The 22,943-nt window shown below is 43.2% G+C and overlaps 1 protein-coding gene across 17 annotated transcripts in view; it reads right to left on the reverse strand.

Annotated features, from left to right (window-relative positions):
• RBM47 (RNA binding motif protein 47) overlaps nucleotides 1-22,943 on the reverse strand; it is a 276,361-nt gene that overhangs the window by 86,191 nt on the left and 167,227 nt on the right. For 16 of the 17 annotated variants that reach the window (NM_001206034.1, XM_024993385.2, XM_005207883.5 and 13 more), the window contains one exon: nucleotides 21,697-21,781. The gene's annotated coding sequence lies outside the window, so the exon portion shown is untranslated. Of the gene's footprint in view, nucleotides 1-1,152; nucleotides 21,782-22,943 lie in introns of all 17 variants that reach the window. The other variant, XM_059887625.1, reaches the window with a different exon arrangement.

Consider the following 22,943-nt stretch of genomic DNA (forward strand, 5'->3'; position numbering starts at 1 on the left):
ACCATTGAGAGAACACAATATAATGGTCGAAAAGATATCGTGTGATGTGATGTGCAGTAATGCAAATGAACAGGCGGGCTCTATTTCCACACTTCCCCTTAAGGGGGAGAAGAAAATCCCAAACCTCCAAGGGGTGGGGGTGGGCTAGCAGATACAAACTCGGAGTTTTGTGTGGGGTTTTTTTTTTTTTTAAGCCTCATTATGATAAGCTCATTGTTCTAATCCCCAAGCAAGTCTTGGCTTGTTAAAATGAAAAAGTGTCAAAGGCAAGAGTTAATAAAGGGTAGAGGTCACAAGTGAATCTGTAGAGACTGCCACATCTAAACATGTACCATGTATTTCTAGTTTTCAGAGCAAAGCGGACGCCAAAAAAGCTTTACAAAAACGAACTTCCACAAAAAATAAAACGTACTTCCCATTTTCCATACCCTTCAAGTAATTCACAGTTAAAAACCAACTCTGCTCCAAACCAGAAGTTTTGCATTCCATTCAAGTTAACAATTACAACTGGAGGATAACAGAAACTGGCTGGCACTGAATTATTAGCATACCCAAAAGTCAGGTGCCTCTTGGTACCACCAGGGTTAACAAGATAAAGAGAGAGCACCCAGGGATCATCTACAGCACACATGAACGTCAATGAAGTCCGGAGCTCCTGTGGGCAGCTCGCACCTACCTACCTGCTCTTGGAGCTGAGAAATGAGAAAACAGAATTATCCCGTGACCGTCGAGCCAACTCCATAAAAAGAGACCAAGGCCGTAGAGAGAAGGAATTGACTTTGGCTTTGGAATCACACACAGCCAGGTTAGGCAAATAAGAAAACCCATTCTCTAGTCCCCACTCCCACCAGAGTCCCCAGGAACACCTAGAATTCTTCATTTCATACCTTTAGGATATCCAGTGGGGTAGAAAGAAGACTCAACAGGGAACTGCGATCAAGGCTTTTGGGCACACCAGCTGTGTGACCTTGAGCAAATCACTTAACCTCTCTGACCTGTTTTCCTCACCTATAAAATAAAAATCTCTAAAACCAGGAAAGATTTACCCAAAGAATTGCCAGCCCTCTTAATCTGAGAGCGTAGAAAATGGCATATACACATTTCCAAAGCATTTGCAAGGTAATTGTCCATTTTTCCTCCCCGACCCCTTACCTCTATAGGTCCTATCTTGTTTTCAGTTTCCTCAGTATTACAGATGCCTCAGGTTAGTGCTGTGACTAATCCACCTTGGGTGGATATCCTCAAGGCCGGTTATCTGCCTCCCAGAGGCGTGGTGAGCCGACCTCCCGGGCCTCGGCCCAGGCTGCAGTGCCTGTGCTTTCACAACACTTCTCCTCTTGAATTCATCTTGCCCTCTAACACAGATACCTGCATGCCTGCCTCCCTTCCCCTTTCCTTCTCTCTTATTTTTTTTTCTCATTTTCTCTTTCCTATCCTCCTTTCTATCCTTGCTTTTTTGCCCAACTCCTTGACAAAGAGATGATGTGTATATCAATTACTCCTATCACCCTCTTTCTTCTTTTATTTTAGGTAATAAACAAGCTGGTGAGGGAGTGAAACAGATTTGTTATCATCCAGATTCTACTGAAGAGAGATCCAGAAAGATTCAACAGCTGGCTCTAGGTCACGAGGCTGAAGCTGGACTTTCCTGACAGGCCAGGGTTTCCCTCCTTCATGGCCAGGACCACCCAATTCCCCACCCTCAGATATGCCTCTTCCCAGAGCCTCAAATTCGCCACATGGTATGACTGAGTCTCCCTGCTAATTCTGGCATATTCTCACCTTCCTCCCTCTGGGCTCATCAAATTCTTATCCTATTTGGAGGGCAGGGGAGTCTATCTCACTTGACCCCCACAGCCCACCTCCCCTTCTTTAAGCAAACCAAAGAGGAACAAATCTGCAAAGCGACAAACCCACACAACTGGGGAGTAATTATTCACTTCATAGGAGTCTTTCCCTTCATTAGTACCTCTCTTGGGTACTCTTGGGTACAAGCCACGTTGTACCACATATCCACATACAAGTCAACCACTTTCTAGACCGTAAGAGTAGCCTCTGCATCCTTAGCACGCTGTCCAGTGCTTATGGTTAAGGAACATATTTGAATTCTGAAGAAAAAAAAAGTGTGAAGACAATATCAGAATCCAAAGTGTGCCTAATGGAGTAAACTCCAGGTATGACTCCAGGTAGGACTTGAGAGTTTAGGGTTTTGATGTAGTAGCTATGTTTTGTTCTATATTCAAAGAGGATGAGAAAAGTGGATTATAAAGACAAGGTGGCAAATAAATTAACCATCAAATCATGCCATGAAATAAGAACCAAGGATTAAATGCCAGACAGGGAAGCCTGGCATGCTGCAGTCCACAGGGTCTCAAAGAATTGGACACGAATTTGCAACTGAACCACAATTACCGGTTACCTGATAAACAATCCTGGTGATGGACAGGGAAGCCTGGTGTGCTGCATTCCAAGGGGTCGCCAAGGGTTGGACAGACTGAGTGACTGAACTGAACTGATCTATAATCTCATTTAATTTAATCTAACAGAGGAGGAGGAGACAGGTTCAGAGAACCTGCCCCAGGGCATGCTCTGATAAGGGCAGAGCTGAGAATCAGAGCAGATCCAATCCAGTCATTGCTCTTCATCTAAGCCACTCTCTCCTGCCACAAGGACCCTGGCTCCAGGGAGGATCTGTTGGTCAAATCCAGAGTCACCTGTGTATGCTTTCTAGGCTCTACAAGAACACATTTGGCCCTGTTCTTCTACTCCTTTTCCTTGGGTTCCCCAATCCTTCTTTTCACCTTTTCACCCCAAGACAATCTGTCCTGCTCACTTTGAAATCTATTGACAGATTCTACTATCGAGGATCTCAGTTAACCACAAAAACTGAGATATGGATAGTATGGATTTCCCCACTTCAAGTAAGCCTTTATGTTCATTTTTTTCCTATGGCCACAAATTTGATATTTGACTTTAAACACTGTGGGCTGTGTTAAAATTCCCTGTGTCAAATATAGTCCTTGGTGTTCTATTGTATATTCAAATATTTCATCTCATGCTGCTCAGAAGATAAATTCTTTGTCCCTGAGAAAGAACTGTGCCTTCCAGGCAATATAAATGTTTGATAGTAGCATTTTCTCACTTCCAGCCATGCAATTCTAAGTTGGGTTTTGTGCTATTGTTTTGGGTATGCCAGCATGCAGATGTCCCCTGGGTACTTCTAACTGCCGAGTTATATTAGGGCAGAAAATCAACCTCTCTCTGCTCTTTCACCAGAGTGTCTGTGATTCCAGAGGCCCATCTCTAGCTTAGATATATCTGAATCTAGCATGTATTTGGTCTGCAAGATGGTTCCAGATTCTGAAAGGGGTTTTGAGTTCTCTTAGACACCAGTGATAAGAAGGAGGAAGAGCAAGAGGAGAATGTTTTATTTGGAGAGAGGCGAGTAAGTCTCACAGAATCCTTGAGAAGTCTTTACTCCCCTGACTCATTCAAGCCCCTTCAGTTTTCTGGGAGGGCATCTGAGAGCATCCTGAAGGCAGCGTCAGAAACTTCTGGTCACCCAGCCCAGCCTAAATCAAACCCTAAGAAAGGTCCCCACAGTCTCTAGTGTTTTTCCAAACTGCTTAAGGAAGGAGATGTTGGAACAGATGAGGGGAACACACGATGAATCAACATACAGCCCATCACTGTCTTTTCACTGGGACAGTAACAGTTTCACTGGGACCAGAAGGTTCTCAAAGTGAGGTCCCTGGATCCCCTGGGAGACCCTTTCAGAGGTCTGCAAAGTCAAAACAATTTTCATAATAATACGAAATAACATTTCTGTATTTTTCCACTGTGTTGACTTTTGCACCAATGATGAAAAGGCAGCAGAGAGTTACACTGCTGGTACCTCAGCACAAAAGAAGACAGTGGCACCAATTTGCACTAGGAATCACAGCATTTTTCTATTAGCAGGCACTAGAAGTTGTCTTTATTATTTTTTTGAATGTACTTGAAACAGGAAAACATTAATTCCATCATTTTAACACATCTTGACTCGAGCATATATCTTTTTAAATATTCTGTGTGATGAAATGGGAAGCATGCACAAAACACTCTTGCTGCATACTTAATCATGACCATAGACTCAAGAAAAGTCACATGTGTGACAGGTACAGGGTGAACTACAGCTGCTTCTGTCACAGAACACTATTTTTACTTGAAAGAATAACTGCAGCTAAACTATGGTTATCCAGATACTGGGTATTTGGTAGATACTTTCTGGAGAAACAAATGAAATGTGCCTGTCTCTTCAAAGAACACAACTAATGGTATTTGTCTCCAATGATAAAATCGGAGCTTTCAAGCAAAAGTTCAATTTTTGAAGAACTTCTATTCACCACCATGAGCTTAATAGTTTGTCATAATTAAATGCTTTTCTGATTAAATTAGTTGTGATATTAGTAAATGTGATTTTTAAAAATATTATACAATGAAATGTGTCAATATTTCAATGATCTTCACAACTCAGTAAGCCAGTATTTTCCAAATGACCAATTCACAATGTTACAGAATCACACATAGTAAAAGGCCCATTCATAGTACAAGTAAACCAGTGGAAGAAGGCTGAGCGCTGAAGAATTGATGCTTTTGAACCGTGGTGTTGGAGAAGACTCTTGAGAGTCCCTTGGACTGCAAGGAGATCCAACCAGTCCACTCTGAAGGAGATCAGCCCTGGGATTTCTTTGGAAGGAATGATGCTAAAGCTGAAACTCCAGTACTTTGGCCACCTCATGGGAAGAGTTGACTCACTGGAAAAAACTCTGATGCTGGGAGGGATTGGGGGCAAGAGAAGAAGGGGATGACAGAGGATGAGATGGCTGGATGGCATCACTGACTCGATGGATGTGAGTCTCAGTGAACTCTGGGAGTTGGTGATGGACAGGGAGGCCTGGCGTGCTGCGATTCACGAGGTCACAAAGAATCAGACACGACTGAACGACTGATCTGATCTGATAAAAACTTCACTGATATGGTTTCAGATTCCATACTACAACTAATCATTAAGAAACTATCTCTTATAGAGTTTGGCTTTAATAGTAAAGAAGAATGTTCTCAACTATCTGAAAAGTATATCAAAATACCCCTCTCTTTTCCAACTACATATCTTTGTGAAGCCGAGTATTCTTTAATTACTTCAATAAAAATAATGTATTTCGCCAGATGGAAGGCATAAGCAGACATAAGAATAAAGTTGACTTCTATCAAGCCAGTAATTATTTGCAAAAAATATAATGTGCTTTCTATCATCTATTTTTTTGGAAATATAGTTTTTCATAAAATGTTATTTATGTTAACATGAAAGTGAAAGAAAAGTGAAAGTGAAGTCACTCAGTCGTGTCTGACTCTTTGCGACTCCATGGACTGTAGCCTACCAGGCTCCTCCCTCCATGGGATTCTCCAGGCAAGAGTACGGGAGTGGGTTGCCATTTCCTTCTCCAGGGGATCTTCCCGACCCGGGGATTGAACCTGAGTCTCCTGAATTCCAGGCAGATGCTTTAACCTCTGAGCCACTTTTGAAGTACTTAATAAATATTTTTAATTTCTTAGTTTGAATTTCTAATGTGGTAAATAGTTACAGATACAACCCACATAAACAAGAGCACTCTGGGTTCCTTAATAATTCTTAAGAATGTGAAGACAGGGTTGCCAGATTCAGCAAATAAAAATGCAGATCAGAGTTAATTTCTGTTAATTTTTATTTTATATTGAAGAATAGTTGATTAACACTGTTGTGTTAGTTAAATTTGAATTTCAGATAAACAACAAATAATATTTAAGTATCCATGCAACTTTTGAGACATATTTATACTAAAAAAAATTACTTTATTATTTATCTGAAGTTTATATCTGAGTGTCCTTTATTTTATTTGCCTGTTAAAGATGTTCTGAGCCCAGAAAGTTTGAGACAAGCCGCAGTAGACCATGTCCCGCACACATGTGCTAACACACTAACATGTATTTAACACCCACTGTGTATCATACCCAGCACTAAATTCTTGACAAATACTACCTCTTCACTCATCTCCAAAACCCTATGCGGCAAGTATTATTGAGATCCCTAGTTAAATAAAACTAGTTATTGGTGGAAGGCAAGACTGGAACCCACTCACTCAGACACCAAAATCTCAACTTGTAACCATTAGGGTTACACTGAAATCTAATGGAGAATCCCAAAGATGATGGGTTTTTTTACGTATTTACATCTCCAAATTTTAGCAAATTGATTTCTTTTTTTCTCTGTCTCACAGCTGTGTATATGTTCTTCAGTCAGTAATGATGGAAGCCAAGGCTGTGTGTCAGGAAATTCTATCCAGAACTGGCTGTGAGTATTTGACTGAGAGCAAACTTTCCTAATGGATGCTTCCCTGGGCGTGACAACTGCCTTTTTCCAGGCTGGGAATTCTAGAATGGAGCAGTGGTACACGGGCACTGCTCGTTACTATTCATTGGAAGCTGCTGGGAGCTTGGTGCTGGACTTGAATCATCCTTGAGAATTGGTAATTTCTCCAAATGAATCTGTACCAACTGAAGCAAATGCTGCTGCTGCTGCTGCTAAGTCACTTCAGTCGTGTCCAACTCTGTGCAACCCCATAGACAGCAGCCCACCAGGCTCCCCTGTCCCTGGGATTCTCCAGGCAAGGACACTGGAGTGGGTTGCCATTTCCTTCTCCAATGCATGAAAGTGAAAAGTGAAAGTGAAGTCACTCAGTCGTGTCCAACCCTCAGTGATCCCATGGACTGCAGCCTTCCAGGCTCCTCCATCCATGGGATTTTCCAGGCAAGAGTACCAGAGTGGGGTGCCATTGCCTTCTCTGAAGCAAAAGCAACTATTGTTTTAAGTGAGCCAAGGTCCTATTTTTCGTATGATCATGACCCAGGCTACTGGATATATTTAATGAGCCAAGGTTTGACAGTAAACAAACTAGGGAAAGTGAACTTTTTTGTATGATACAGCATGACAGCACGGCTATATACTCACTGCATCTCAAGATCTGCAAATACAAAAATGAATTTGCTTGCAGGCAACTCAGACCTCCTCCCCCGCCCCCAATCCCCCAAGTGGCGCCATGGTAAAGAACCGCCTGCCTATGTAAGAGATGTGGGTTCAATCCCTGAGTCGGGAAGAACTCCTGGAGTAGGGCATGGCAATGCACTCCAGTATTCTTGCTTGGAGAATCCCCATGGACAGAGGAGCCTGGAAGGCTGCCGTCCATGGGGTCGAAAAAGAGTCAGACACTACGTAGTGACTTAGCACGCGTGCCCTAGTCACCTTTCTTCTCCAGTTTCAAGAGTATGTCTCCCGTCAGCTAGACACGGAGGCGGCGCTACACAAGTCTAGACTGCACAGAAAGGGGAAGGCCCCCAAGGCACCGAAAAGAACCAGGTTTGATCCTTGTGTTTGTATTTACTTTATCCGGGCTGCCTGTATGATGAGGACAGCAATATTCACCTGGCAAACCACAGTCCATAGGGTCGCAAAGAGTCGGACACCACTGAGTGAGTAACTACTACTACTACTGTGCATAATGAAGTGTAGAAAGCGAGAAACATGTAAGGGAGGTAGAGAGAGACAGAGAGGGATACTAGTTTTTCAGACAGGAAAACTTCTTTAACAAAGGGAAGATTTACCTTTCAGACCTTTTGTTTTGTAAATTTGGATTTTTATTAGACGTGAGGCACACCAGATTATATTAAAGGCGGTTGTGTATACAGAAGGGTGATAGAACTTTAAAAATTAGCCTGGAGGAGAGAATGGGACAAAAGGAGAAGAAAAAAAAAAAGTGTAGATGTGAAAGATTTTCCAGGCAAGAATACTGGAAAGTGAAAGTGAAGTCGCTCAGACTGTGCACTACCCATTTTTCAAACAATAGGCATAAAGTGAAGTTGCTCATTTGTGTCCAACTCTTTGGGACCCCATGGACTGTAGCCCACGAGGCTCCTCCCTCCATGGGATTCTCCAGGCAAAAGTACTGGAGTGGGTTGCCATTTCCTTCTCCAGGGGATCTTCCCCTCCTAGGGTCTCTCACACTGTAGGCAAACTCTTTACTGACTGGGCAACCAGGGAAGTTGGCCACAGGACTGGAAAAGGTCAGTTTTCATTCCAATCCCAAAGAAAGGCAATGCCAAAGAATGCTCAAACTACCGCACAGTTGGACTCATCTCACACGCTAGTAAAGTAATGCTCAAAATTCTCCAAGCCAGGCTTCAGCAATATGTGAACCATGAACTTCCAGATCTTCAAGCTGGTTTTAGAAAAGGCAGAGGAACCAGAGATCAAATTGCCAACATCTGCTGGATCATTGAAAAAGCAAGAGAGTTCCAGAAAAACATCTATTTCTGCTTTATTGACTATGCCAAAGCCTTTGCCTGTGTAGATCACAATAAACTGTGGAAAATTCTGAAAGAGATGAGAATACCAGACCACCTGACCTGCCTCTTGAGAAATCTGTATGCAGGTCAGGAAGCAACAGTTAGAACTGAACATGGGACAACAGACTGGTTCCAAATAGGAAAAGGAGTATGTCAAGGCTGTATATTGTCACCCTGCTTATTTAACTTATATGCAGAGTATATATCATGAGAAACGTTGGGCTGGAAGAAGCATAAGCTGGAATCAAGATTGTCAGGGGAAGTATCAATAACCTCAGATATGCAGATGACAGCACCCTATAGCAGGAAGTGAAGAACTAAAGAGCCTCTTGATAAAAGTGAAAGAAGAGAGTGAAAAAGTTGGCTTAAAGCTCAACATTCAGAAAACGAAGATCATGGCATCTGGTCCCATCATTTTGTGGCAAATAGATGCGGAAACAGTGGAAATAGTGACAGACTTTATTTGGGGGGACTCCAAAATCACTGTAGATAGTGATTGCAGCCATGAAATTAAAAGATGCTTACTTCTTGGAAGGAAAGTTATGACCAACTTAAACAGCATATTAAAAAGCAGAGACATTACTTTGCCAACAAAGGTCCATCTAGTCAAGGCTATGTTTTTTCCAGTAGTCATGTATTGATGTGAGAGTTGGATTATAAAGAAAGCTGAGTGCCAAAGAATTGATGCTTTTGAACTGTGGTGTTGGAGAAGACTCCTGAAAGTCCCTTGGACTGCAAGGAGATCCAACCAGTCCATCCTAAAGGAAATCAGTCCTGAATATTCAATGGAAGGACTGATGCTGAAGCTGAAACTCCAATATTTTGGGCACCTGATGAGAAGAGCTGACTTATTTGAAAAGACCCTGATGCTGGGAAAGATTCAAGGTGGGAGGAGAAGGGGACGACAGAGGATGAGATGGTTGGATGGCATCACCGACTCAATGGACATGAGTTTGAGTGAAGTCCAGGAGTTGGTGATGGACAGGGAGGCCTGGCGTGCTGCAGTCCATAGGGTCACAAAGAGTCAGAGAGAACTGAGTGACTGAACTGAACTGAACTGACCAGGGAAGTTAGATAATTAAGAAGTACATTTTAGGAACCAAATCTTGGTGAGAACCTAGAGAGCAGGCCTAGATAGAGAGAGGGTTTGGAGAAATCCAAGGGCCTTTTCCACGGGGTGTCTGATGGGAACGAAAAAGAGTAATTACAAAAATTTTTTAAAACAGTCAGCTTCACAGTGTGTCTCAGGCCTACACGGCATGGCTGCTGTCTGAGCTCAGATGCAGGCCCAGCCCTACCTGGTGGGCCCTGTGTCTCCCTGGCAGTCTTTCTATCTGCATATGCAATCTAGATCCCTCAAGCACTGAAAGGAGTGTCTGGAGGAGAGGGGAAAAGAAAAAGAAAAATAAACTGAGATGCAAGCCCGGCTCCTGCCTCAGATAAGCTTGGATGACCATGGAGTGTGCAGCTTTTCCCTTCAAGGGACCTTCAGAATTTATTCTCCTGAATGCTGAATGTCAAGGAAGACACAGCCAGAAACTGTGACTCATCAAATTTCCAACGTCAAGACCAGAGAGCACAGACTGGATCCAAGGACTGGGTTTGCACTCAGAGTCAAGGCCCCTGCCTGCTTCCAATGGAAAGGGGGTGGAGCCATGGCCCAGCCTCGCCCCCAGCAGCGGCCTTTCCCTGACTTGACACATGGAGAACAGGGAGTTTCATCCACCGTGCTTGAGCCACAGGCCATCACGACACTTCAGAAAGTGATCTGCCTTGGAAAGTGGTTGGATCTGTATATGAAGGTCACTCACTGGCTGTTTGTGTAGAGCCACATAGTAAATATTTTCAGCTCTGCCGGCCAAATGGTTATATGTTTCTTTTTCTTTTTTTGAGAAAGCCTTAAAAATGTAAAAACCATTCTGAGCTACATACAAAAACTGGCAGCAGAGTGGGCCTTAGTTTGCTGGTCCCTTACTTAGAGCAACAGCGAAGGGTGGGCAGCATAAACTAGGGGTTTTCAGTTTGGTTGTTAAAACCATGAGGCAGGGAGTTGCAGCTACTGAAGCCAGGGCCCCTAGAGCCTGTGAGAAGTTACTGCAACGAGAAGCCCGTGTATATAAAGAGAGTAGCTCTCGCCCGAGGCCATTAGAGAAAAGCCCGCACAGCAAGGAAGACCCAGCATAGCCAAAATAAATAAATTAACTAATTAAAACAAAACAAACCATGAGGCAGCGGTTACATTGCCTTGTTGCTGACAAAGACCACTAATTCTCCGTCGCACTTGCCTGGTCTAACATTCTCTGCTTGTGGAGTCATCTTCCCTTTGGTATGATCCTCTTAAAAGAAGAATTTAGCTATAGATCTGGTGAAATCAAACCTTAAAATGATAGTCTTATTTAGTCAGGAAATTAGATAAATGGGATGGAATTTTAAATAAGTTAGAATATTTTTAACAGGCTAGTTTTCTTTTTTTTTTTTTTCCATGTGTATCTGTGTGTGTGTGTGTACATGACTGCATTTCTGCTGAAAAGTGAACACTCCACACTGTGGTAGTCCTCACACTTGTGTGTGTGCTCCATTGTGTCTGACTTATTGTGACCCCATGGACTTTAGCCCATGGGGTTCCTCTGTCCATGGGATTTTCCAGGCAAGAATACTGGAATACTCTTACTGGGTTGCCATTTCCTACTGCGGGGGATCTTCCCAACCCAGGGATCGAACCTGCATCACTTGCATTTCTTACACTGGCAGGCTGGTTTTCTACCAGTTACACCACCTGGGAAGCATGCATATGTCTCACAGAATTCCAAACGGGGAAAGTCCTCCGACAGAGCCTGGCCTCTAACTGCTTACATCTGGGGAAACTGTAACCTGCTGCAGTTAAACGAGCTAGTCCAGCGACACGATGAGCGGCAGAAGAGCTGGGGCCAGAAACTTGGTTTCCTAATTTCCAAATTAGTTCTCTTTCTACTCCTCTACTTCATTGCACATTGCCAAGTTGGTACTAAAAATTCCATTCAACAAATACTTACAGTATTTCCATATATGCCCAGCACTGGCTTGTGCTCTGGGATACAAAAGAAGTGTAAGAGAAGAGTCCTGCCCAAGAAAAACTTTTGAGCTCACTGAGAAAACAGGGCGCACACACACACCAAACAAATATACTGTCTTACATTACTATGTAATTGCAGGGCTAAAGCAGAACTGATAAAGCTTCCTATGATGGAACATTTCTCTGTTTTTGATGTTCAACACAGGGGCCAGTAGCCATGTGTGGCTGCGGAGTACTTAAAATGTGGGTAGTGGGGCTTCCCTGGTGGCTCCGCTGGTCGATGCAGGAAGACACGGGTTCAATCCCTGATCTGGGAAGATCCCACATGCTGCAGAGCAACTAAGCCCGTGCGCCACAACCATTGAGTCCATGTGCCCCAACGACTGAAGCCCTTGCTCTGGGGTGCCTGTGCTCCACAAGAGAAGCCACCGCAGTGAGAAGCCGGCACACCAAAACTGCAGACTAGCCCCTGCTCACCAAAGCTAGGGAAAAGCCCACGCAGCAACAAAGACCCAGCACAGCCAAAAAGAAAATTAATTTTTTTTTTTAAATGTGGGTAGTTCTTGGACTATAAGAGGCGAGAAGAGGAATTCAGGCAAGGTTTTATTAAGACTCCTGCTGTAGCACAAGAGAGTGAGGTGGGGTGAGCTGGTCCCTTAAATGGGGTGAGGGCAGGCACGGAGCATTGGGACGGGCCCTCGTGGTGGTGCTGCATGCAGGGATCATGTGCAATACCCTGCTCTGGCTCCCAGCACCTCAGAAGCAGCAGTTGGCCTTTTTGGTTTTGGCCTTTTAGTGTTTTGTTCATTATTTGCCTCAACTGAGGATGTGCACAGTTATTTTTAGTTCCTCATAGTTTCTTTGTGTTTTGTTGCTCGAGGACACATTTGTCCAGGAGCAAGCACTGCAGTAAAAGGTCCCAGGACCCAAGACCCAGACTGCCTCATGACTAAGGAAGTGAACTTTTAATGGTATTTATTTTTAATTCCCTGGTAGCTCAATGGGTAAAGTCTGCCTATAGTGCAGGAGACTGGAATTCGATCCCTGGGTCGGGATGATCCCCTGGAGAAGGAAACCACTCCAGTATTCTTGCCTGGAAAATCCCCATGGACAGAGGAGCCTGGTGGGCTACACAGTCCATGGAATCCCAAGAGTCAGACAGGACTTAGCGACTAACCCACCACCAGAATTTTAGTTTAAATAACCACATGTGGCTAGTGGTTACTGTATTGGGCATCACAGGTCTAAAAAAGCAGTTAAAGATATGGATGGAAGATATGTAACAGATATCCTGTCACTTCTCCCCCTTGCTCCTTTGGCAGAAACCACTGTGGCTCACAGAACCTGTTCCCTCTGAGCAGGGATGAGCTCTCAGGATTCTCCGTATTTTCAATTGCTAGGATCTGGCATATAATGAAATCTATTTGCCATCCTTGAGACAAATAGAAGGTGACAAATATAGCAGAAGAAGGAAGTACTCGGGCCAAGCTTAGCAAGGCAGCGTTTTGACAGATACAGAGAAAGGGGCAGATTGTGTGCAGCTCTCCATGGGCAGAAGAGTATGAGCAAAGCAACTGATAGAATTCTCCTGGTTCCAGGACAAGGGGGATGCTGGGCTGTCCAGAAAGGGGGGGTATGGTGGACATAAGGGGTCACACAGAGGGTGGGACTAGATGAAGGAGACCTTTGGATTCCAGAAGATGAGACTTTTTCTCAAGAGCAATGGGCGCCTCTGAAGGTTTAAGCAGGATAATGACAGGAGAAAAACCTGTTTTGAGAATTTGATCTGATAGTGAACCACAGACAGGATTGTATAATGGACACATACATTCAGAGACTAGTAAGATAACAATTGATATGGTGCTAGAGAAGACTCTTGAGAGTCCCTTGGACAGCAAGGAGATCAACCCTGAATATTCATTGGAAGGACTCATGCTGAAGCTGAAACTCCAATACTTTGGCCACCAGATGCAGAGAGCCGACTCACTGGAAAAGACTGGGAAAGATACTGGGAAAGATTGAGTGCAGGAGAAGGGGGTGACAGAGAATGAGATCGTTGGATGGCATTGCCAAATCAATGTACATGCTGCTAAGTCACTTTAGTTGTGTCTGACTCTGTGTGACCCCATAGACGGCAGCCCACCAGGCTCCCCCGTCCCTGGGATTCTCCAGGCAAGAACACTGGAGTGGGATGCCATTTCCTTCTCCAATGCATGAAAGTGAAAAGTGAAAGTGAAGTCGCTCAGTCATGTGGGACTCTTAGTGACCCCATGGACTGCAGCCTACCAGGCTCCTCCGTCCATGGGATTTTCCAGGCAAGAGTACTGGAGTGGGGTGCCATTGTCCGAGAGACAGTGAAGGGCAGGGAAACGTGGTGTGTTGCAGTCCATGGGGTTGCAAAAAGTCCGACACGAATTAGCAACTGAACAACAACAAAGAAGGCTATTCTGCTGAAGGTTCTTGGTTTTCCTTTAGGAAAGTAACACTTGCTTATTAAGGAAAGTCAGAAAACCACTGAAAAGCATATATAAAAATTAAAACTAGACCGCTACCTTTCACACTCAACCATAGTTGGCATTTTGATGTAGCTTCTTCTAGGCTTTTTTTTTCTTCCCCTTCCATGGCTATTGGAATAAATCAGGAATAAAGATAGGACTAAAACTAGGAAGGTGGTAGTGTGAATAAAGAGGGAAAGCTACAAAAGGAATTTTTAAGTGAGACAGCAGAGTGATGAGTAAAGATAATCTCTTCTTATTGGTGTCTAATTAAAGGACAGATGACATTTTTGAGACCTTGAAAGTGAAGTGAAAGTGAAGTCGCTCAGTCGTGTCCGACTCTTTGCAACCCCATGGACTGCAGCCTACCAGGCTCCTCCGTCTATGGGATTCTCCAGGCAAGAGTACTGGAGTGTGCCATTGCCTTCGAGACCTTCTCTAGACCTAAAATGGAACTAAACAGTTTATATGCATGTCTCTGTGCATTTCGGAGAAGGCAATGGCAACCCACTCCAGTACTCTTGCCTGGAAAATCCCATGGACAGAGGAGCCTGGTAGGCTGCAGTCAATGGGGTTGCTAAGAGTCAGACATGACTGAGCAACTTCACTTTCACTTTTCACTTTCATGCACTGGAGAAGGAAATGGCAACCCACTCCAGTGTTCTTGCCTGGAGAATCCCAGGGATGGGGGAGTCTGGTGGGCTGCAGTCTATGGGGTCACACAGAGTTGGAAATGACTGAAGCGACTTAGCAGCAGCAGCAGCAGCAGCAGCAGCAGCAGCAGCAGCTCTGTGGATTTTAGTGAACACACATATAGATAGCGGGAGTTGTCAAGACAATAAAGTTTCCTTGATCATTACGCTGTCAATAACACAGAGTCCGTTGTAATCTGTAAGATTTTAGGTGTAAAGTAATTAAAGTATATATTCTCAGCAGTGTTGCAGGGAGGATGTGTAGATGTGGTTCTCAGGACATGTCATGGGGCGGTGTAAACAGGGGATCCAGTCTCAGACAACACGCCACCAAGCAGTGACAGCGTCTTCACAGACCACAGAGAAAAAAACCAAAAAAACAAAAACAGCTGCTAGAGAACACAAATTATGCTTTCCAGAAAAAGTCCTTCACCAGGTTAATAAGCACAAGTGTAAACCAGTGGTTCTCCACATGGGACCTACACGAGACTCAATCTTGGAGTTTTCAAAAAATATTGATGGTTGGGTTCCTTCTCAGACCAATGATATCATTGTCTCAGTAAGCAGGGCCTATGCATTGGTGGTTTTTGTTTGTTTGTTTGTTTTTTAAGTTCTCAAGATGACTGATGCCCGAAGCATTGGCAGATATCCCAGGGCTAGAACAGTTCAAAGGGTCTAGGGGCAGCGAGTGATCCAGACCTGAATGACTGTGTTCTTAGCCACGCTGGTGAAAAGCTGCAGCCAGTTCCTTAGTGAAGGGGAACTAGAGGCCAAAAGAGAACCCACCACGAAACTTTTTAATTTGCATATTAAACTATACATAGCTTCTATTTTCAGAGTATACGATCTGTCATTTTCAATACAACCTTTCATCATTTTCACTGAACCAAGTATGATTGAACTCCTGGGGACTGTGGCTACTCAATGAACTCTCACCAAAGAAACATGCCTTTTTCTGAGGATCCCTTGCCTTCTGAGGGGCTACTAGTTAAACAGTGTAGACGCTGGCTTCAGATGGACCTCAGTGAGCATGCCAGCTTTGCTGTGCACTCACGAAAACTCTGTGACTGTGTGAAAGTTACACATTCTGTTTCATATCTCAGTTTCCTGAGCTGCCAAATAGGAATCTTAATGTCTTTATGGGATTATTGTAGAAATTAAATGAGGCCATACAGGTAAAAGGCTTCCCTGGTAGCTCAGATGGTAAAGAATCTGCCTGCAATGCAGGGGACCTGGGTTCAATCCCTGGGTCAGGAAGATCCCCTGAAGAAGGGAATGGCAGCCCACCCCAGTATTCTTGCCTGGAAAATTCCAAGGACAGAGGAGCCTAGCAGGATATAGTCCATGGGGTCACAAAGAGTCGGACACAACTGAGTGACTAACATTTTCATACAGGTAAAAGAGATAATACCATTAAAAGACTTCTTTGGTGCCTGGCACAGAGTAAGCACTCAATAAATATTATCATTATTGCCATTATTTATCATTTATTTTCATCACCACTTCTGGGTTCCTTCTGATGCCAATATTTTATGGTTCTAAGAATCACTGGTGACTGACTGTACAGAAGGAGATTGCCAAAAATTAGCAGCTACTAACAAGTTAAGATTTAAATAAATGCCCAGACTGGATTCAGCTCCCTTCATCTCAGCCTGATTCTTCAATAACTACTTCATTCTTTGCCTAAGCTGTCCCTTATATGTTGCAGATGCTGGTTTTAGTTTCAAAATGATGTTACTTACTTTGCAGGCACAGAACGTGGGTCATTCTTGATGAAAGCAAAGTCGTTCTTCTGTTCCTGATATTTCTGGGCAGCACAGACACCTGTGAACCTGGCTGAAGTGAATGTGAGATCTTCTGCCTCCGTCTGTCCCTGCTGCACCAACTGCTAACACCTGGGGGCAAACTGCCTGAACGCCGGCCCCCCACTCAGCATAATTCTGATGCTTGTCTAATGACTGGGATGAAGACGCTGTTCTTGGAAACTTCGGGGTTGACATTTGAGTGTTGCCCATGAAATTTGCCTAAAGGCCCAATGCTGACGTTAGCCACAGATGTCAGCCTCAACTGTGAAGTGTTCTCTTTGCTTTCCACCATACCAATACCCTCCTACAGAGAATCATGCCATCATCGATCGTCATTCTGCCAAAAGACACACATCCTGTTGATGCCCATAGCTTCCCTTTTCTTTGTCCATGATGGGAATAAACCTCTTCCTTTTAGGAAGACAGTCCTCCTTTTGTAGGCAAACATCCGCCATGATGTTATTGATTGAGGCATGGCTTACATCCACCTCGCCACCTTTTCATTTTTGAAAATGGGTTACCTTGTTTTGCAAATAGCAAGTCATCAAGCAGGTTGCCAAAGGAATTACTGGCTCTGTGAAACTTTTGTCCAGGTGATGAAATAATTTTAATAAGAGAAATTATCAGTTTGGGATTAGCCACAAACTCCCCATGAAACCCAGTTTTTCCTTAAGAAAACCAGTTTTTCCTAACGTATGTTGATTTGGATCCAGAAAACACACTTCAGGATCATCTCAGTTACAGGAATGACATGTCATGAAGTCACTGGTTGATTATACCCACAACAAGCTAAATGTGAGTTGGGCGTAACTACTTCAATACCAAGTCTTGGAAATTTCTTTGGCTTATATCACCATTGGTCTTTATAAATAGCAAAGGACTTTGGCTACACAATAAGTTACTTTTGCATAAGTTCTCAACACCAACCAGCTCCATACCTGAATTAGCACTTTTATTAAACTGGATCAAATATCAGACAAAACAAAAGGAGACAAGAGGTCTAGACAAGAAAGTGGTAAATTTGTTCTCTGGTAAATCTGGATATAGATGAGAAAAGAGACTCATTAACTTCTACTGCATTTTCAAAAATACATTAAATATATGAGTTACGACATTGCTTGTTACTTGATTCATTCCTGCTTTATTAACATTTTCTCATAACTAAATGGTTTTCCCTGGTAGCTCAGCTGGTAAAGAATCTGCCTGCAATGCAGGAGACCCCGGTTTGATTCCTTGGTTGGGAAGATCTCTTGAAGAAGGGATAGGCTACCCACTCCAATATTCTTGGGCTTCCCTGGTGGCTCAGATGATAAAGAATCTGCCTGCAACTAAGCACAGCACAGCGTAACTAAATGGCTTTGCTTTCATCCTGAAACTCTTCTGGGGCAAGGATCATGTCTGACCCATCTTTGTATTCCTCACACTCCTGCCCCAACATCTTTCATTATGGAGTACTTTTAAGTTTATTAACCTGAATCAAATTAAATTATGGGCCTTTTTCCCCCTCTCTGCAGTAATAAGTTATATGGTACAAAGTAAATACTAAGTAGTAACGGGTGATGGAAAAAAACATCTATTTTCAGAAGAAGCACAAAAGTCACAATTAGAACCTGCCTTTGGAGAGTGACTTCAGCAGCCTGGGGTCATTCTGTGAAGGTTCCCATTTGTAGTTGAGCAAATGAAAGAGAATTTGTTTCAACTCACTTGCCTGATCTTTTGTGTACCTGTTCTTTAGCAAGTTTCCTTCATATGGACCACATGAGTTAGGTGACTGTAAGGAGCCTAAGTCCTACTTGAGTTATAGCATGCTTTCTTAAAACAAAATGAAGTCAAGATCATTTTCCAGAAGGTAGCCCTTCTGGGAATTTTTAGGAATTTGAAGAAAATTGCTTCTAAGAAATTTGTGATCTAATCAAATGAAATCTACAGTAAAGGAACACAAAGAGTCATTTTAGCAAAAAAAACAGTATATTAAGCTGTTCACCTTTTCCTCTTTTTCAAAAGTAACTTGCATCTTCAGCTTACAGGTTAAACAATATCCACTCCAGAATTTATTAACTTACTTGGAATGGAAATCTAGGCTATGATGACTAGGAAAGGTCAGCACTCAAAATGTTTCACCATTTTACTTAGAGGCCACCAGAAATTCTGTGATTTTCCCCCTTTGCCCTTCCTACAAATGTCCACCACCTGATGTCTCATCTTGATGGAGGTGCACAGACTTCCTGTGACTTGCGAAAAATCAGATAATGACCTAGATGTTAACTTTTTAAGAGGACTGGCCAAAGAGGTCACCAAAAGTTCATACTAAAAGTTCAAATTTCTATAGATCAATCACGGCCAGTGATTCCCTTTCCTTCTGAATGGGGAAAACAGATCAATGTTATCTCAAACTGAGGTAGAAAAATCTTGAAAAATAAAATTAGAAGTTCTGTTAAAAAGATATATCTAACCCTGGTCGGCCCCTACACTCAATAGATTTCTCAAAAATGACATCAAATTCATTCATGACTAAGAAACCTGCAAGTTTGGTCAATTCAATGGAACTGGGGTTCCATGCAGTGTGTGGTATGTGCACATGTCTAAATGTACAGGTGTGAATTTCTGAATCTGTCAATTAAATTACTCAGTTGCTCAACAGTACTCTGGATAGAAAATGTCAACATAGAGCATGAAGATTTGATATCTGAGAATCTCACAATGGTCCAAAATGGAAGTAGGGTCAGTAGCTGACCTCTGTTCATTCTAGTTAAACCATATATATATATAGAGAGAGAGAGAGAGGCCATGTCACATGACATGTGGGATCCCAACCCAGGATCAAACCTGCCCCCTGCTGCAGTGGGAGCATAGAGTCTTAACCACTGGACCACCAGGGAAGTCCTCCATCTTTTTTTTTTTCTTAAATCTGGCTTTGGGATGGAGGAATTATATAGTCCATTACCAGTAATCACCCCTCCCTGATGCCATTAAATAAACAGAGAAAAAGAAAAGTGGACACATTTGTTCATGAAAACAATCCCTCACTAGAAGCTGATCACCCTCTGTGAGGGGTAGATGAAGGAAATTAAGAACACAGATTTGAGAATTCAAAAGATTGGTAGGAAAATAGAACCTGGAATCCAGCTCTAGGAAATGATGCTAATAGGAAAGGAAGAATATATGTTGAACTACAAAACCAAAAATTCTCTTAAACGTCTTTTAAAGACATTCTTACAGACATTTGACTAAGTCAAAAGATTCTTCCAGAATTTGACATCTGTTCATATGAAGCCACTTTCCTTTACCTCTTTCCCCATTAGGTTCATGCTTATTCCTTGAACCTGATGCTCACTGGCCCATTTTGAAACCCTCCAGATATCCTCATTTGACAAGCCGCTACTGCCTGCCCCCAGTCTCCCATGCCTAGTAAACCATTCCTTCTTCTTTGGGTCTCAGTTAAAACAGCACTGAAATTCCAAGAAACCTTCCATGATGGTCACTCCTTTCACTAACGTTCAAAGTAGGTCCTTTCTTAATTCCTCGTAATTCTTCTTCAGCCCACTCACAACTCTTTCATCATTTAATGTTTGCTTTGACTACCCCTGGTGGCTCAGACAGTAAAGAATCTGCTTGCAATGTGGGAGACCTGGGTTCGATCCCTAGGTTGGAAAGATCCCCTGGAGAAGGGAATGGCAACCCACTCCAGTATTCTGGCCTGGAGAATCAGACGTGAATTTCACTTTCACTTTCTTTTTCACTACTAGACCAGGTTCCTGAGGGCAGAAAACCAATCTTTTCTGTCTTAATTACCCAGCATCTAGCACAGAGCCTGGTACTGTGCTAGGGAAAACCTTGGTTAACTGATTCACCTGCTGACTTTAGGGTTAATGTACTATCACATGTGGTTCCCTATAATATAGAGGTTCTGAAAATATTAAAGCCTATATAAATCAGATCCATGTAATTTGGAGAATCCATACTGTGGCATTATACTCTACAAAGATACTATTTACCCATGCATTTAACATGAATGTGAATTTGGACTCATTCACACATAAATCTGGAGAAGGAAATGGCAACCCACTCCAGTATCCTTGCCTGGAGAATCCCTGTGGACACAGAAGCTTGGCGGGCTACAGTCCATACAATTGCAAAGAGTCGGACACAACTGAAAAGACTTAGCACAAGTACTCATGCATACATAAATCATCCTGACAAATCATTTTGGGGTGAAATATCCTTAAATAGAGCATCTTACTTGTAAATGCCACGATGCCAAGCACTGGAGAGGAAGCAGGTGTTGGATAAGACAGTGTCTGGTTTTAGGATCTGCTATCTAATTGACTGCTCCATGAGGTCATATGGGCTGTTCTGAATGCCAGCACCACTGCTAAGGAGGTCCACGGGCTACTTTCTCATCATATGGAGTAACAAAGATACTAGTTTCTAAAGGCATTTGCGCTTTGTGAAAAATAGAACACAGAGAACACATAATTCTAGTCATTTGGGGGTTATTAGAAGAATGCTGTATTTCACCAAATCAGAATCTCCATAACATGCATCCCCACTTTAGACACGTTAAATTATGAGGGGAAATGTATTTTTAGAGTTATAAAATGCAGTGAACTACAGGAAAAACTCAGTATTAAAAGACTTCAAGCAAAGTCATTCACATATAGCCTCAGTCATTTTTTAACTATGGGAGTCCTCTGGGGCCAACAGTACTTATAAACATATAGGACACTCTGGCTTAGTAAATTAAGCAAATATCCAGAAGCAAAAACAGTATGTGTTGGTTAAAAAATGAGAGAGAAGGGCTTCCCTGGTGGCTCAGTGGTAAAGAATCCGCCTGTCAATGCGTGAGATGTGGGTTCAATCCCTGATCCAGGAAGATCCCACATGCACAGGGCAACTAAGCCCGTGCACCACAACTACCGAGCCTGTGCTCTAGAGCCCAGGTGCCGCAACTACTGAGCCCACTCGCCCTAGAGCTCATGATCCGCAACAAAAGAAGCGACTGCAATGAGAAACTCACACACCCCAACTAGAGAGCAGCCCTGGCTCACGACAGCTAGAGAAAGCCCACACAGCAATGAAGACCCAGTGCAGCCAAAAATGAATTAAATAACTTTTAAAATAAATAAATAATGATAGAGAGGATTAACATTTGGTGTCACTACGTAATATTCACCTACTTTTCTCCAACCCTCGATGATGTTTGTTTGAAGGGAAGACAGAGTCAGATGACTTACCAAACCTCGTCAGTGAGCCCAGGAGTGGCTGCTTACTGCTAGGGTGCCTGACACAAGGTGTCCTGATGCCTCTGTTACCCGAACTCTGAAATGGAAAAGATAACACTATTAACCCAGAGATGGCTGACGAGGAGCGTGCAGTTAATGACGGCTAAGTGGACGGAGGGGAGGTGGGAAAAAGAAGAAATACGGTGCTCTGATTACGGCACACCTTTGTCTGTGCATTGATTACAGGGAAAGCTACATAACCAGTTAGTACAAGAGATCTGCACTGGCTCAGATACATGGAGAAAATAGGTCATGTCCTTTTGCCAATTCCACAAGGCTATTCGGGTTGATATTACCTAAAGCATATTCAGGGCTTCCCAGGTGGCCCAGTGGTAAGGAACCTGCCTGCTAATACAGGATACACAAGAGATGTAGGTTCGATCCCTGGGTTGGGAAGATCCCCTGGAGGAGGGCAGGGCAACCCACTCCAGTATTCTTGCCTGGAGAATCCCATGGACAGAGGAGCCTGGCAGGTTACTCTCCACGGGGTTGCAAAGAGGCAGGCATGACTGAAGGGACACACATGCCTGCACAAAGGATATTCAAGTGAAAAAAATATCAACTCTGGCAAGGAGAGAAGAGGAAAACATATAAAGAGGTGGTGTAACTGGGAGGGGTAGCTCATGGATTTCCCTAGGTGTTCAAACTCTGCTCTACTGCTTGCTAGCTCAGTGACTTTGGACATTTTACTCAACCTCTCTGATCCTTTTTTTTCTCATCCAATATGAGCCTGATATCCACCTGTTAGGGACACTGTGACAACAAACAAGACAACAGGGCTATGAAGGGCTACAAAGCCCTTAGGGCCCCGTGAGAGAAATCACTCGATGGAGGGCAGCTATGATTATTACACTCCTTTAAGTTTCTTTCTGCAGGGGCACATTAAGTTGTGGTCTTTTAGGGTAAATCACCAAACACTCAAAATGGTTTGAAGTCTGTGAGCTGTTAGCATTTTAAAATATTTCTTTACCTTTGGAAGCCCTTTGCAGCTGGCTTTTCTGCCCATATATGAACAATATTCCTTAAGTATTCAGCTTCATCTTTATGTAAACACAACTGATTAACTAGGCTCTGTACAGCAGACTTCATCATGCTACTAGTCCACCAAGAATTAATAAAACCGCACAAGACTCTCCCTCCCTCCCTTTCCAAGAAAGACCGTAAGTCTGCAACCTACCTATGGGAAACAAAATACTGAG

The sequence above is a fragment of the Bos taurus genome, chromosome 6 (genome assembly GCF_002263795.3).
Source record: "Bos taurus isolate L1 Dominette 01449 registration number 42190680 breed Hereford chromosome 6, ARS-UCD2.0, whole genome shotgun sequence".
NCBI lineage: Eukaryota > Metazoa > Chordata > Mammalia > Artiodactyla > Bovidae > Bos > Bos taurus.